The sequence below is a fragment of the Quercus lobata genome, chromosome 6, assembly GCF_001633185.2.
Source record: "Quercus lobata isolate SW786 chromosome 6, ValleyOak3.0 Primary Assembly, whole genome shotgun sequence".
NCBI lineage: Eukaryota > Viridiplantae > Streptophyta > Magnoliopsida > Fagales > Fagaceae > Quercus > Quercus lobata.
Window position 1 is genome coordinate 41,950,762 of NC_044909.1, and position 15,715 is coordinate 41,966,476.

Here is a 15,715-nt window from a genome sequence, read left to right on the forward strand (position 1 = left end):
TGACAAAATATTTCGTCACTAAAAATTTCAACTTTTAGTGACTAACTATAGATTAATTAAATTCGCGCCAAAATTTTCCTCTACTGGCGCCCATTTTTCAGATCACAATAGTGACAAAATTTATTTTTGGTCACTAAATGTTATAATTTTTTTCATTATTAGTGGTGAAATTCATATTTCGTCACCAAAGCTGTATTTTTAGTGACGAAAAATATTTCCTCACTAATTTTCGTCACTAAAAATACATTTTGTTGTAGTGAAACAAATTGATTTTCTTAGCCTAGGCATTAAGCCCTAGAAGGCCAAAGAGAAGTGCTATTTATTGTAAATTCCTCGTATTATTATTGTCTGTAATTCTTGCTTAGCAATTAAAAAATTATAAATTATTTTGATCCATCAGTTTATGACTGAAGTAAACAACAAATCAATTTATAACTTTTATTCGTCCCATTTGTAGCATAAAAGAAACGGAGATCACTAATTTGTGCCTTTGTTGCTTCGTGATTTTGAGTCTCGGAGTTTCTTCTCGTCCGAAAGTGATTTTGCAAACCTACAAGCATTGGACCCGATGCTCAGAAAATCAGTATAAGAGATGGATGCTACATGCTTGGCTGGTTTGCTTGTTTAACATTTATGATCAATTCAACTAGCCAAAACCTTAGTATCAACTAAATTATGGTCAGTTCTATATGTCCCTTTTTCAGCTAATTGATGTCTACTCTTAAGTATGAATCATGGAATATGGATCCTAAATTTATTAAAAAAAAAAAAAAAAAAACTTAAAAGGTCAACAGAAGGAAAGTGTTACCACCTTTTTAGTGTTGCCTCATTGGTTCCACCATTTTCAACTGGTTCATAGAGACCGGTATCCAAATTTAGGTGAGTAACTAGATTCTCTAACAACTGTTCGCCCACTTTCACTAGATTTCCCAAGTTCTCCTTCATAGATACATCAACAGAAGACAAATTACTGTGCAGCGTATCGATCTGGTCCAACATTCAAGAACAAAATCAGTAGTTACTCATATGGCTTAGTACGTGAAATTGGAAAAAGTAGTATTTCAATAAGAAAACAGAGCATTTTCTGAGAGTTTCTCCCTTTCTCTGTATTGACTGATTTGTGTGAATATCTTTATTCCAATCTATGATCAAACAAGGGCACACCTATTGTCATCATTATCATTACTTTATCATTGATCTCAAGTCAATGAAAGAGCGAGGTCTACTCTTTAGGGACATAGGGGCAGTTCACCTATCAAAAAAACAAAAATGCTAAAACTATACTTTTGTTACAACTTGTCATATACGCAAATTGTGTGGAGTAAAAATGGTGAGTTTATATGAGTACACAATTCCACAATTTACAACTCACCATATAAACAAGTTGAGATAAAGTAGTGCCAAAAGTTATGATTCTAACACTACTTATAAAATAGGTTGAGAAATAAAACTATCCATGCCAGGCATTAAATAAAAAACCCAACGAATATGCTGATTGAGAAAATTGTTTCTTTTAGAAGTAAGAAGTTAAGTTTTCAAAGTATGACTAATTGTTTGTTGACATTCATATGTGCTCCTTGACATTATATGCTTATTTATTTAGTAATAATGATGATGTAGAGATTTTTTTTTTCAAAGAGCATATAAAGGAACAAAGAAAATAATTAAAAGTTTATGACTTTACTCTAAATATAATACCGATTCAATTGTGAGATTCAATCCCTTGCCAAATTCAAAAATAAATAAAAGACTTCATCATAGTCAATATATGTATAAAAAAAATAAAAATTGGAATTAATTCACCCAAAAACAAATAAACAAATTTGAACCATTCGAAAGATAAATTTTGTTAATATATATTATGTTATGGGCTTTAGGCCCAGCTAGTTTACTTGTTTAGTACACTTGTACTTGTACTACACTTTACTTGTATCGCACACATAGGCTTACTTGTACTACACACATATGCCTCTTATATAAAGGCACACATGTATATTCTTTGATTACGAAATATAATACATTCATTCTGTATTTCTAACATGGTATCAGAGCAACTGCTCTAATCCTTTGGTGTGCCGCTCTTAAGCAGTCTTGTCTTCTTGGGTGTCATCTACAGCCGTTTTTGTTAGTAGCACCGCTGCCTCCACCGCGACTTCAGTACATCAAAGACCACTACCTTGCCGCCACCACCGCTTCCGCTTCTCCGATCAAACCACAGATTGCACCATTGGAAAGTAATCTCTCCGATCTGCCTTTCTGTGAAATATCTCTTCATCGGACCTTCTACGTGCCACTATAATTCTCGGCGTTACTGGCACGCACCTCCACGCACCGCCAATACTCTTCATGCGCCGTCACGTGCCTCCTCTCTCCGTCACGCACCTCCACATGCCTCCACGCGCTCTCACACGCCAGAACTTGGTCCGCTAACGTCATCATCAGTGCCACATCAGCCCTAGTTGCGTCAGCATCCACTCATCTGCTGACGTCAACGCCACGTCATCCTATGACGTCATCTGCTGACCGTTGACTGACCATTGACTTTGACCGGCTATTGACTTTGACCGTTGACTTTTCTCTAAGGTTGACTTTTGCTGTCCAGGTTCTCCTTACCCAGTTTTTTCGCGTAGATTTCATTTTTGCAGTCTGTTTTTGTATATTGTGTCTCTAAATGGATAAAAAGGATGTTTTTCTTCCTTGCCCCATCAGTACTGTATTAGAGGGGAACAAGAATTACTTATCTTGGTCTCAAGCTATGCGCAGTTTTCTTAAGAGTCGCATGCTTTGGCATTACTGTACTGGTGCAATCGTCATTCCTGTCAAAGGAGCAAGTGAAGAAGATGTTGCCTTCCTTGGTCGCATGATTGAATGGGATAGTCACAACCACATGATCCTCACATGAATTCGAAACACTTCCATTTCCTCCATCTCCAATCTGTTGGACAGCTTTGATGATGCAAAATTAGCATGGGATATATTGGCCAAAAGGTACTCCACTACTCACGGCTCCATGAAATATCAGTTAGTGGTTGAATTACATCAACTCAGGCAAGAACCAAGGCAATCCATCAATGACTACTATGATCAGCTCCGCTTCATTTGGAACCAAATTGACCTTTCTAATCCAACTTGGGCATGCTCAAAGGATGCTCAGCAATATGCTTCCATCAGAGATGAATTTCGCCTCTATGAATTCCTAATGTCCCTTCACAAGAACTTTGAGCCTATTCGAGGTTAACTTCTAAATCGCAGTTCTATTCCCTCTCTTGATACTGTTATGAACGAGTTGGTTAGAGAAGAAGCTCGTCTTGCAACCCTTCAAGCTCAGAATAAGCTCAATGTTTTGGCTTTTACTCCTTCTGCTTCGCCCATAGAGCAACCTCAGCACTCAGGTGACTTTTCTGGCTCTAGCAATCGTTGCAAGCAGACCAACAAAAAGTTCTGCAACTATTGCAAGCGTCTTGGCCACACCATTGAGACTTGTTACTGTCGCAACAAATCTACTGCGGTTGTTGCTAATACTGAGTCTACTCCGCCGATGGCTTCCATTTCAGCTAAGTCCCAGTCTTCTGGATCCACTATCAACCTCTCTCCCACTGAACTATAGGAGATCATAGCTCAGGCTGTTCGTATGGCTGGTAATGCATCTCTTTCCATTGCTCTCTCAGTTCTACCCAGTAAGTCTCAAACTTGGCTTTTTGATTCTACCTGTTGCAATCACATGACACCTCACTCATCCTTATTCTCCAAACTTGACCCTGCACCACATCCTCTAAATATTCATATAGCTGATGGTTCCACCATGCATGGGAATAGTTTAGGTTTTGTTTCGACCTCCAACCTCTCTGTTCCTGGAGTCTTCCATGTACCTGACCTATCCTATAATTTGTGCTCTGTGGGACAATTAGCTGAACTAGGTTATCGCCTTATTTTTTACTATTCTGGGTGTATTGTGCAGGATTCGAGGACGGGATAAGAGCTTGGGACCGGCCTTAGAGTTTGGCGTATATTTCCCGTAGACAATCTTCATCTTCCACCTGTTGCTCCTGTTTCTGTTGCTACTGCAACTGCTGCAGTTTCTTCCTTACCGCCTCTCACACTTTGGCATTCTCATCTTGGTCATGCATCATCTTCTCGAGTACAACAATTAGCTTTTTAAGGGTTTGTTAGGTTTCGTGTCCAAAGACAATTTTGATTGTACGCTTTACCTTTCAATAATAGTGAATCAATTTCTAATAGTATCTTTGAGTTAATTCATTCTGATATTTGGGGACCTTCTCCTGTTGCTAGTATTGGTGGATCTTGATATTTTGTTATTTTTATTAATGATTATTCTCGTTATAGTTGGATTTTTCCTATGAAATCTCGTTTTGAAATTTTACCAATATACAACAACTTTGCAAAAATGGTTGAAACACAATTCTCCAAACGTATCAAAAATTTTCGTTCTGATAATGCTTTTGAATATACTCAATATGCATTTCAAACTCTGTTACATTCCTATGGCACTGTACATCATCTAACTTGTCCAGGTGCCTCTCAGCAAAATAGTTGAGCTGAAAGAAAATTTCGTTATATTCTTGACACTGTTCGTGCTCTTCTTCTTTCTGCCAATGTTCCTGCCCCATTTTAGGGTGAAGCTGTTCTTCATGCTGTTCATGCGATTAATCGCATTCCAAGCACTGTCATCCATAATCAAACTCCGTATGAGCGTCTTTTTGGGTCTCTCCCTGACTATCATCACCTTCGCTCCTTTGGATCTACTTGTTTCATTTTTCTTCAGTCTCATGAGCACAACAAACTTGAGCCTCGATCTAGACTTTGTTGTTTCCTTGGTTATGGTGAAACTCAAAAAGGGTATCGATGTTATGATCCTGTCTCTCATAGACTTCGTGTTTCTCGTAATGTTGTCTTTTAGGAACATCGATTATTTGTTGAACTCTCTCACTTTCATTCTTCCCTGACTACCTCATCTGTTTTAGAAATATTTCCAGATGAGTCTTTTGTTCCTTCTACAAATACTTTTGATCCTCCTTTGAACTTCTCTCTAGATATTTTTGATGCTTTTCCTAAACAGGTCGAAGATGAACAAGTTGATGACGAGCTATCCCACCTTGGGCCTGGGTCCCCTGCTCCTGCTCCACCTGAGGATCCTCCACAAGACATTCCGCCTCGCCACTCAACCTGGGTAAGATCCATTCCTCCACATTTACTTGACTATCATTGTTACACTACCCTTGCTACTCTTCACGAGCCTCAGACCTATCGTGAGGCCTCCACTGACCCTTTATGGCAGATTGCAATGAAAGAGGACTTGATGCATTAACCAAAAACCATACTTGGGATCTGGTCACTCTCCCTCCTAGATAGTCTGTGGTTGGTTGTAAGTGGATCTATAAGATCAAGACTCGCTCTGATGGGTCCATTGAGCGCTATAAGGCTCATCTTGTTGCAAAAATTTTTACACAGGAGTATGGGATTGATTATGAAGAGACTTTCGCTCCAGTGGCTCATATCTCCACTGTTCATGCCCTCTTAGCTATTGCTGCTACTAGTAAATGAGATCTTTTTCAGATGGATGTTAAAAATGTCTTCCTTAATGGGGATCTTAGTAAAGAAGTCTATATGCAACCTCCTCCTGGCCTCTCTGTTGATTTAAATAAGGTTTGTCACCTTTGACATGCACTTTATGGCCTTAAACAGGTTCCCCGAGCTTGATTTGCCAAGTTCAACTCCACTATCTTTCGCTTGGGTTACACTGCCAGTCCATATGATTCTGCATTATATCTTCGTTGCACTGATACAGACACCATTTTGCTTCTTCTATATGTGGATGATATGATCATAACTACTGATGACCTCAGAGGCATTCAAGAACTCAAGGATTTTCTCAGTCAGCAATTTGAGATGAAAGGTCTTAGACATCTCAGCTATTTCTTGGGTCTTGAAATTACTCATTTTACAGATAGTCTCTATATTACTCAAGCCATGTATGCGTCTGACCTTTTGTCTCAAGCTGGACTCACTGATAGCAAAACTGTTGACACTCCAATTAATCTTAATGTGCATTTGACACCCTCGGGGGGGGGGGGGGAGAAACCATTGTCTAATCCTTCTCTTTACAGACGATTAGTTGGCAGCTTAGTTAATCTCACAGTTATTTGTCCAGACATTTCTTATTCTATTCATCAGGTGAGCCAGTATCTGTTTGCTCCACGATCAACTCACTATACTGATGTTCTGTGCATACTTCGATACCTGAAGGGCACTCTCTTCCATGGCCTTTTCTATTCAGCTTAGTCTCCTCTTGTAATTTTATGCATTCTCTGATGCTGATTGGGCAGGAGATCCCACTGATCGCAGGTCCACTACAAGTTATTGCTTTCTCCTTGGTTCTTCCTTGATTTCTTGGCGAAGTAAGAAACAAACTTTCGTGACCCACTCCAGTAATGAAGTAGAATATCGTGCTCTTGCTGATACCACATCTAAGCTCCTTTGGCTACGATGGCTTCTTAAGGATTTGGGTGTATCCACATCCTCTGCTACTCCCCTTTATTGTAACAACCAGAGTGCCATTCATATTGCTCACAATGATATCTTCCATGAACAAACTAAACACATTGAGATTGATTGTCATTTTATCCGTTATCATTTTGTCCATGGTGCTCTCAAGCTGTTCTCCGTATCCTCCAAAGATCAACTTGTAGATATCTTCACCAAGTCACTTCCTAAGGGACGCACTCGTGATTTGGTTGACAACCTCAAGCTGGTCTCACATCCACCTTGAGTTTGAAGGGGGCTGTTAATGTATATTATGTTATGAGCTTTAGGCCCAACTAGTTTACTTGTTTAGCACACTTGTACTTGTACTACACTTTACTTGTACCGCACACATAAGTTTACTTGTACTACACACATATGCCTCTTATATAAAGGCACACATGTATATTCTTTGATTACGAAATACAATTCATTCATTCTATATTTCTAACTTAATACTATACATACAATGAACATATTTTGAGGTTTGGGACAATTTTATATATCAATGAACAGTTTGGGGAGGCCATATTATGTATTGGCTACAGGGAATTTTAAAACCATAAAATTTACAAGGGAGTTTTTCAAAACTCTCAAGAGTAGGTAGAAGGGTCATTGTGGCTCGGCCACTAACTAAATTATTATTATATGTTCATAATCTTCTTATTTGAGTGTACGTTAATTCACAGACTTGCTATAAATTTTGGCTTGATTGCCTGTCTAGCTATCACCTATACACCCTTTCCCTGTCAAGGATTTAATTTTCTCTTGGAATTTTTGTCCCTATTGAATAAAGGATATGGATTTTTTTTTTTTGTTAATAATCGCCACCAAAAAGCAAGATGCACTTGTTCAACTAAATACAAAAGCAATAATTCTATCCTTGTCGCAAGATATCATTCACACAAACTATAATATTCACCATTGATTTTAATTTCAAGATTAAAAATAATGGTTTTTGTGAACCAGAGTTTGCAAAAATAGCATTATTATCCATGCAAGAGAGAATATAAATGCTGACTTACATCTATTCGAAGGTAGTTATTTTCAGAATGAAGAGCTTGAAAAACCACAGAATTGTGGTAACAAATCATATCCTTGCTTGAATCACTGTAACAATCTATCAATGGACTACCCCCATCTTCATATAACCAAGATATCACACCCCACTTTGAAGCAGTTTTGGAATTGTATTTTTGTTCACTCGTGTTTGAGCCCGTCCCTATTGAGATCACAAGCAATTGATCATAGGCCATGGGCTTAATTGGCAACAAATCTGGGTTCTTGTTAATAATCTGTTTGGTCACTTCACTGATGGCGATCAGTGTCTTGACTCAGCACAACACCGAGAATATTAGTTTCATGATTGATAAGTAATTATGCAGGAATTTGATTCTTGTCAAAAAAAAGATTTTACCGGATTATTGGCAGCCACACCACCATCAACAAGGTTGAAATCTCGCACGCTTCCATGTCTATCTTGGTTACTAAAATAGTGGGCAGGAAAATAAGTTGGGGCTGCTGAGGTGCCTATACATATGTCTGATAATGCAGCGTCTAAGATTGGATTGTTTATCAACTGCATGAAAATTTTTCAATTCTATCAGGTTGCGTACAAGGATTTGAAGGAAGAAAATTTAGATTTAAATTTAAAGTAGTGCTAGAAGAGGTTTGAAATATGCACATATTGTTTATGTTAATTTCGTGAAGGGAGTGCTAATGACTTTTAGGTCTTTATTTTTAGTCTATCCAATAGAGACTTATAAGGGTCAAATCTTTCCTCTCCAATTAAAATGTTGAAAATAAAATCATGAACAAAATGATCCCTTTGAAATATGTGTAATTGAAATTATGGAAAATTTTATTATACGTTGGTTTTACGTCCTTCAAACACACTCTTTTGAAATCATGTTTAAAATTGTGAAATTGTGTTTTTAAAACATGAATTCCTAATCTTAATTGAAATCGTGTTTTCGATTCATATGGCAAACTGATAATGTGTGTATGTTGATTGATGAGTGTATAATAAGAAGTGTGTAAATATCATTATTCTTAAAGTTATTAAGTAGAACCTGGTGCAATAGTATTTCAAATTCACCTTTAACCTTTTTTTTTTTTTTAATAGGCCTGGATAACTTCTAAAACTTATGCCATTTTGCTAAAACTTCATTAAAGCAATTTGTAGAAGGGACTACAACACATAACCAACTATAATGGTTGAAGTCTTTTCTTAATATGCTAAGCAATAAACAATAAACATGTACAACAAAAAACCATTAAAAAACAAACAAACAAAACATAGAAACCACCACAACCTGAAATGAGGAAAAAATAGTAGGCTGAAGTTTCTTGATGTCAAATGTTGGAACAATTAACTAGATTTGTCAAGGTTTCGTGAAACTTCGTGTCCCCTAATTCCTTCTTATGAGCTTGTGAAGATACTTTCCATCATATTTGGATCCCGTTAAAATTTTCACTAGATTCACAACTGACGCAAATATTCCACTGTGTTCACGAAAAGCCAAGAGCAAAACATGTCACGCCCCAAACCCCAAAGGGTCCAAAGCATGAGAGAGACGTTTCAAGTACCTGTAAATTTTTCCTTTTTGACAATTCAATCCACATAATTATTATCAAGTGCCAACAACAAGAATTATCATAATCATCCCATAGAACATACTTTCAGAGTAAGTCAGAGCTCTAAGCATTAATTACAAGGACCATAGGCCAAATAAAAGAATAGAGGTCTGAAAACAACAATTACATAACAACAGCTTGTCCCATCAGTGGAAATACAGTCATAACCACTATAATATACAAAAGAATGAGTCAAGCCTAGTCTAAGATCTACACCATCTAATATATCCATTACACAAAAATTCAGCCTCCATCAATAGTTAGTCTAACTACTATTAGCCACCAAAAAGCTGTCTCAAAAGATTGTTGCCTACTCTGAAAAGTTATAAAAATAATAGAATGAGATAAAGCCCAATAAGTAGCACAATAATGGGGGTGGGGGAAATGTAAGTTTCATCTTCAATAATAATAATAATATGACAAGAATGATTACATAATGAAGCACAAAGTTTCTCAAAGTAAATACCTTGAAACTATATACCATAATCTGTGAGTATCAACAATATAATTTCTAAAAACATAATATCTAACATAAGATAAATTATCACAAATCTACCACACTACCACATAGACCGGTCAGGGGATCCACCCATTCACAACTGGCATGATATTATCCTCTCTGGTATGCAGACTCTTGGCCCCATGGACAGCAGCCTCACCCATACCCTCAAGGTTTTTCTCTCCCCCCATGGGCAGCAGAGAGAGCGCGTCAAATAGGACCTCTCTTGCATGTGGTCTCTTGGCCCCATGGACAGCAGCCTCACCCACACACAATCAAGGAACCTCTTCTCCCCATGAACAGCAGGGAAGAACGCGTCATCCAAAGTGAAAAGGCACTGACCTAAATTTGATTCCATTGTCACAAAGACTACAGAAATCAAATCGGGTGATCACCGGGAAATCACACATGACATGGGCTAAAATCACATAAACTCACAGGTTACCTTACTTTGAAACACATAGTGCATATCCAAATAGTTTCAGAAAACCTTAAATAATCTAACTTCTACAAAGTTTGTAAGGTTTTCAAACTTCATTCTTGTCAAAAGATTTTCTTACAATTTCTCAAATAATACAAGACAAGATAAACATCTTTTACTTTTCAATACACCATAAAATCAATGATTTTCTTATCAAAGATTAATTAAAAGATGCTCATTTTTCCATATAACAATTCATGCATTTCCCCAAATGTAATATCAAATATGATGCATTTTTCATATATAGTAAGGGTCACAACACAATACTTTTAAGAAAGCATATATCCATATATATCATTTTCCAAATGTGTTTGACTCAAAAACAATATTTATAAGATATGGTTATTTTTCAAAAATACCCATTAAAAAGCTACTTACCTCGCAACCGCAAAATCTTAATTCTCCAAGCTCCAAGGGGAAATTAGCTAGAACCTAAACAATGTCAAGCAAATCTATCACAATGAGCACAAAGCTTGAAATTGTATCTAACTACAAATTAGGAATTGCCAAGTAAGAACTCAATTAGGCAAGCCTAGTATTCAACCTCACATGTAATGTATTCTACTTCCAAAATTTCTCAAAACACTTTAATTTGCAAGGCATAGACTCCCATTTATACTCATAAATCTTTCAAGGTGTCATATCTAACATCAAAACCTCCACACTTTACAAGTGCTTCCCACAAGATTTTTATAACATCATCAAGTGACCCATGACACCAAAATCATAATTTTCTCCAAGACAAACAATTTAAATCTTTAACTAGCTCCAAATGATCAATAAAAATTATATTCATCATCTATCACATATTATAACTCAAAACCTCTAAATTTTCACCACAACAAGCCTTAGATAACCATCATTGTAAAAAAATCATGAACTCACTCATCAAATACATCCACCAAGACCAAAATCCATACATATAAACACATGAATATCATTTCCAAAACTCTTAAATCACATGAATAACATTATTAAAGCTTGAGTAAAATAACCTCAAACAAGAACATAATACTCATCAAAAAAAAGATTTGAACTTTTACCTCAAATAAAATAATGAAGATGCTTTGGAGTTCCTAAGTATTTTTCCGGTGATCTTGCCGGAAAAATGATGGTGAGATAGTGTATTTTGGAGTGGAGGCAGGCGGGTGAGTGTGTGTGTGTTTCAGCAAAATGAAAAAAAAAAAGAGAGAAAATGAAAGAAAGAAAGAAAGGAGAGAGCCGGCCAAAGAGAGAAGGGATGTGGGTGAAATTGAGTGGATGAGAATGATGAGTAGTGGGGTTAGGTGGGGGCACAAGTGGTCCACAAAATTCTGACTTACATATATATATATATATATATATATATATATTTTTTAAACTCACGGGATGTTACAAAACATCCTTAGTCAATATATATAAATATGATTTGCATGGTACAAAACTTTGACCTAGATACTAATTAGCACAATATGAATGAATAATCCATTTCAAAATTTACCTTGCCTGCGGGAAGATTTTGAGACTGTTCTCAAGGTAAAATGGTACTATATCTTTGCCAGCATATAAAGGTCAATTATTTTCATTTGGTGCTACCAACATGCCTGCAATGAGACCACCTGTACTTGTCCCAGCAACTACATCAAAGTAATCGGCAAGCCTTACTTCCTCGCCATCTAGCTCCCACGATCACAAAACCCATAGAGTTACTTGATTAGAACCAAATATACAATAAGCTTTAATGGTCTTCGAATTTCTCAAATATACTAACTTGGGAAATTACATGAAATCTTAAGAAATATTACCTGAAGTTGAGACTCGAGGAAAGCAAGAATGACTCCAGGAATGACCCCTCTAACACCTCCTCCATCAATAATAAGAATTGTAACAAGATTTCCATGTGATGGAGGTTGAATTTTGAAGGATGATGATGATGATGCAGTTTTGTCCATTACTAATTTGTTGAAGTTTGGAGACAAAATATTCGTAGAAAAGGAGTATGTATGATAAAGAAAAATGCAAAGGATTTGCTTGAGGCAAGAAAAACGAAGAGCTTATAGAAGTTTATCACTCCAAGTAGTAAAGTATATATAATATAATGCTTGTTTGAGTGTACATTGTTTAGTCTGTCTAATTGGTTTACGACTATTGACCTGAATGCAACTGTGCTAATCAGAGCCTGAGGCTGCTGTGATTCAATTTCTTGTTACCATTATTAGTTCGTAGTTTGTTTGGTCAAAACAAAAAGGAAAACCCAGCTGACTTTGTCTCAGTCTCTAAGAGATCGAGGAGAGGTTGCTGAATGCTGAAGCTTTGATCTGGTTTGATTTTGGGTTTTGAAAATCTTGGTAAGGAAAATTATCTCACATGGATACGTATATACTCTGGCATATCTATGACACAGTAGAGAAATAGTTTCTCATTTGAACGTTGTTTTATTATAATCTTCTCATGTAGTCTTATAGCTAGGCCTACATATGCACCTAGGCCCTATAATCACTGCCCACATCTTTGCACATTTTAGAGGCAAAGTCAAATTGAGGAGTCTTTACTAGCTCTAAGTTATTTTCTTCTTTGACATCTTGTCCAGTAAGTCTAATATTAATGACAACATAATTCACAACTATCTAAGGTAACATGTTGTTATAATGGTGGATAATAAAATTGTGTCAATGATGAACCCATATAAAAATTAATAATAATCTGTCAACTTAACAACTATGAAATTTGTTGTGAAAATTATTATGTTGGTAACATTATTCATAATATATATTTGACATCAATTGTGAGTTAGGTCATGTTTGAAATCACTGTTCCTTCATGCTTGCAATAGCCTCTCATCAGTCCTTTGAAATGCATGGTCATGTATGTTTTAGGATATTTAGTTTCAAATAGTGGCTTAGCATTTCACTACAATCCTTACTCTCTCACACTGACCTAATTAACTTTGCTGCAGCGGCAATAATCCAGTGTATTTGACAAAAATAAACAACAATTTGAAGAAACAACCTTTCTTCATTATATTAGTTGTTCAAATGGTAAGACCCTATGAAAATAGGGTTTTCTTCTTCTCGCTGTCTTGTGTATCTTAGGCATGAACAGAACGGTCAGGCTATTAAATTATTAATGACAAAAGAATTGATTTGCGAATTTATATGTGTGGCTTTAATCTAATAATAACTCACATCTTTGTTCTTATTGTTCTACTTTATATTTCATCAATTTCCTCATAAAATACTTAAGTTCATAATAACACATAACATATATTGTAATTTGTTGAGTGTAAAGTGGAATATAAAGACTTGTTCGGTTCAATCAACATAAAGCCATTATCTTCTCAAAACAACAACAACAAAACATAAAGCTATCACATTCTTCTGGCATTATTTATTTAACTCAACATAAATTAAATTAATATCCTTAATTGAGTGGTAGAATTTCCCAAAAATGGTATAATATATATTGTTGTAGTTGTTGTTAGTCTTTCAGGGATGGCCGCAGCCACCTAACATTAAGTAGATTGTATTTTTATATATCTTTTCCAGTTCTACAAGAAATGTTATGTTAGGATTAGGATTAGGAATAGGCTGAAATGAGATTATAAAAAACGTTGAAAATTCATCATTCCACACTAAGAATATGACAGGCATGAGTTGCCAACTTTACTAGTTCAAGTTATTGAATAATTAGGATAGGTTTCTATATTGAAATGATGATTGTTTGAGAATAAAATTAAGTATTATAAAGAATATTAGATTTTGTAATGAAATAAATATTCCTAAACATTTGTTTAGTGATAACAATGAAATAAAATTCTGAATGAATTTCATTAGCTAGTTTGGTAGAGTATTATTTTTATGATTGAATAAGAATCAAATAGCAATCTAATTTCCTAAAATATATATAATTATATTTATACTTTTTGTAGGTCTCGCATAACATTAATTCTATCCTGCATGCATAATGCAATGTCATAGTCTTTTGTTCAAAATTGCTATATCTCCATATATGTATCTTAAATATTAAATTCTAATAAATGATAATAAAATAGGTTTGAATTTTAAAAAAAAAATCATTAAAAAATAATACATATTTGTTTGTTTAAAAAAAAAAAATTTTTCATTAAAATAAGTTTGTAATTTGTTAGTTTTTTATATATTAAAGTTCAAACCATGTATAATTTAACTAGGCTTATACCTATCCATGGTTTTTTAATTAAATTATTACAATCAAGAGATTCTTAAAAAAAAGTCACAATCAATAATTATAAATGTTACCTTTTATTGAAAAAAAAAATTAAATATATATATTATAAAATGAGAGAGAGAGAGAGAGAGAGAGAGAGAGAGAGAGAGAGAGAGAGAGAGAGAGGGCCAATAATGGCTTTTGAGATTTATTTATAACTATTATATTATTTAAGAAATATCTTAGTAAAGAATAGTTATTCCTCAAATAATAACTCTACAATGAAAACATGACTGAATAATAATTATAAAAGAATAGTCACTTCATTGCTAGGTCTAAGTCCCATATCAAATAATTATTACTAGGTGTTCTAATTGTAATTTGACTAATTTTTTTGGGTATAAGCATATATACAGCTAGCGCCTAACGCTTTCCTTGAGTCATTATAAATAATATTAGCCCAAACTTAACAATATCATCATGTGATTTGGGGTCATTGTAGCACAACATGGACCCTGATAAGAACAACAAGAACCTAGTAATGGAAAACTATGATACCCACAACTAAATGATGATTGTAATGAAATAACTACTCTATTCATAAATTTATTCATACGCAATCACATTGGATTCTTAGTTTATTCACTTTATTGTGTTAATTATGGTTGCTTAATTCATTGAATATTTTAGGTCTTCCTACCTAATTCCATCCAAGTAAAGAGAACCCTTCTCTATCTCTCTCTCTCTCTCTCTCTCATCCTTGGGTGAGAAAAGGCCAATGCTGACTAGCTCCTTGATTTTACTTTTTAGTCCAATTCGCTTAGATCACGTCTTGCGTTGGTAAGAATTACATTCGACGTCAACGTTACCTAGCTGATGCACGTGCATGCGTTAATGGCTTATAATTATAAGAATCAATGTCAATGATTTTTTTTTTTTTTCACTAAACTAATGTACGGTTGCACAAATGACTACATATTCTACACAAAAACTTCCCAATTTCCCAGTTCCTGGCTTTAGTTAGAAAGTAAATTATCCCCCTGTAGGGTCCATATTTCTTGCGAGAGGAGGAAAGACTATTTCCGTTAAGAATTTTTCGGACTGAATATTTTGCTAGACAAAACCAAATCAACGTGACAATTGTGTTACAAAATATTTTAATGCTCTTATTATATATATAGTCCTAAATTTGAAACGACAGTGATAGACAGACAGCAAGAGTACTTCATCTTAGAATGGAGAAAGGAGGCCTGAATGGGGACAAAAAAATATTTAAATTAAATAAATATAGAGAGGTCCCACATCATTATGTGTGTGTTTGTATTCAGCTTTTTCTACTTTGCGTTTTCTACTTTGCGTTTTTGTCCTTTTTTTTTTTTTTTTTTTTGGTTTTC

The 15,715-nt window shown here is 35.2% G+C and overlaps 1 pseudogene; it reads right to left on the reverse strand.

Annotated features, from left to right (window-relative positions):
* Positions 1-477: 477 nt before the first annotated feature.
* On the reverse strand, positions 478-12,088 carry LOC115950311 (annotated as a pseudogene).
* Between the last annotated feature and the right edge of the window lie 3,627 nt (positions 12,089-15,715).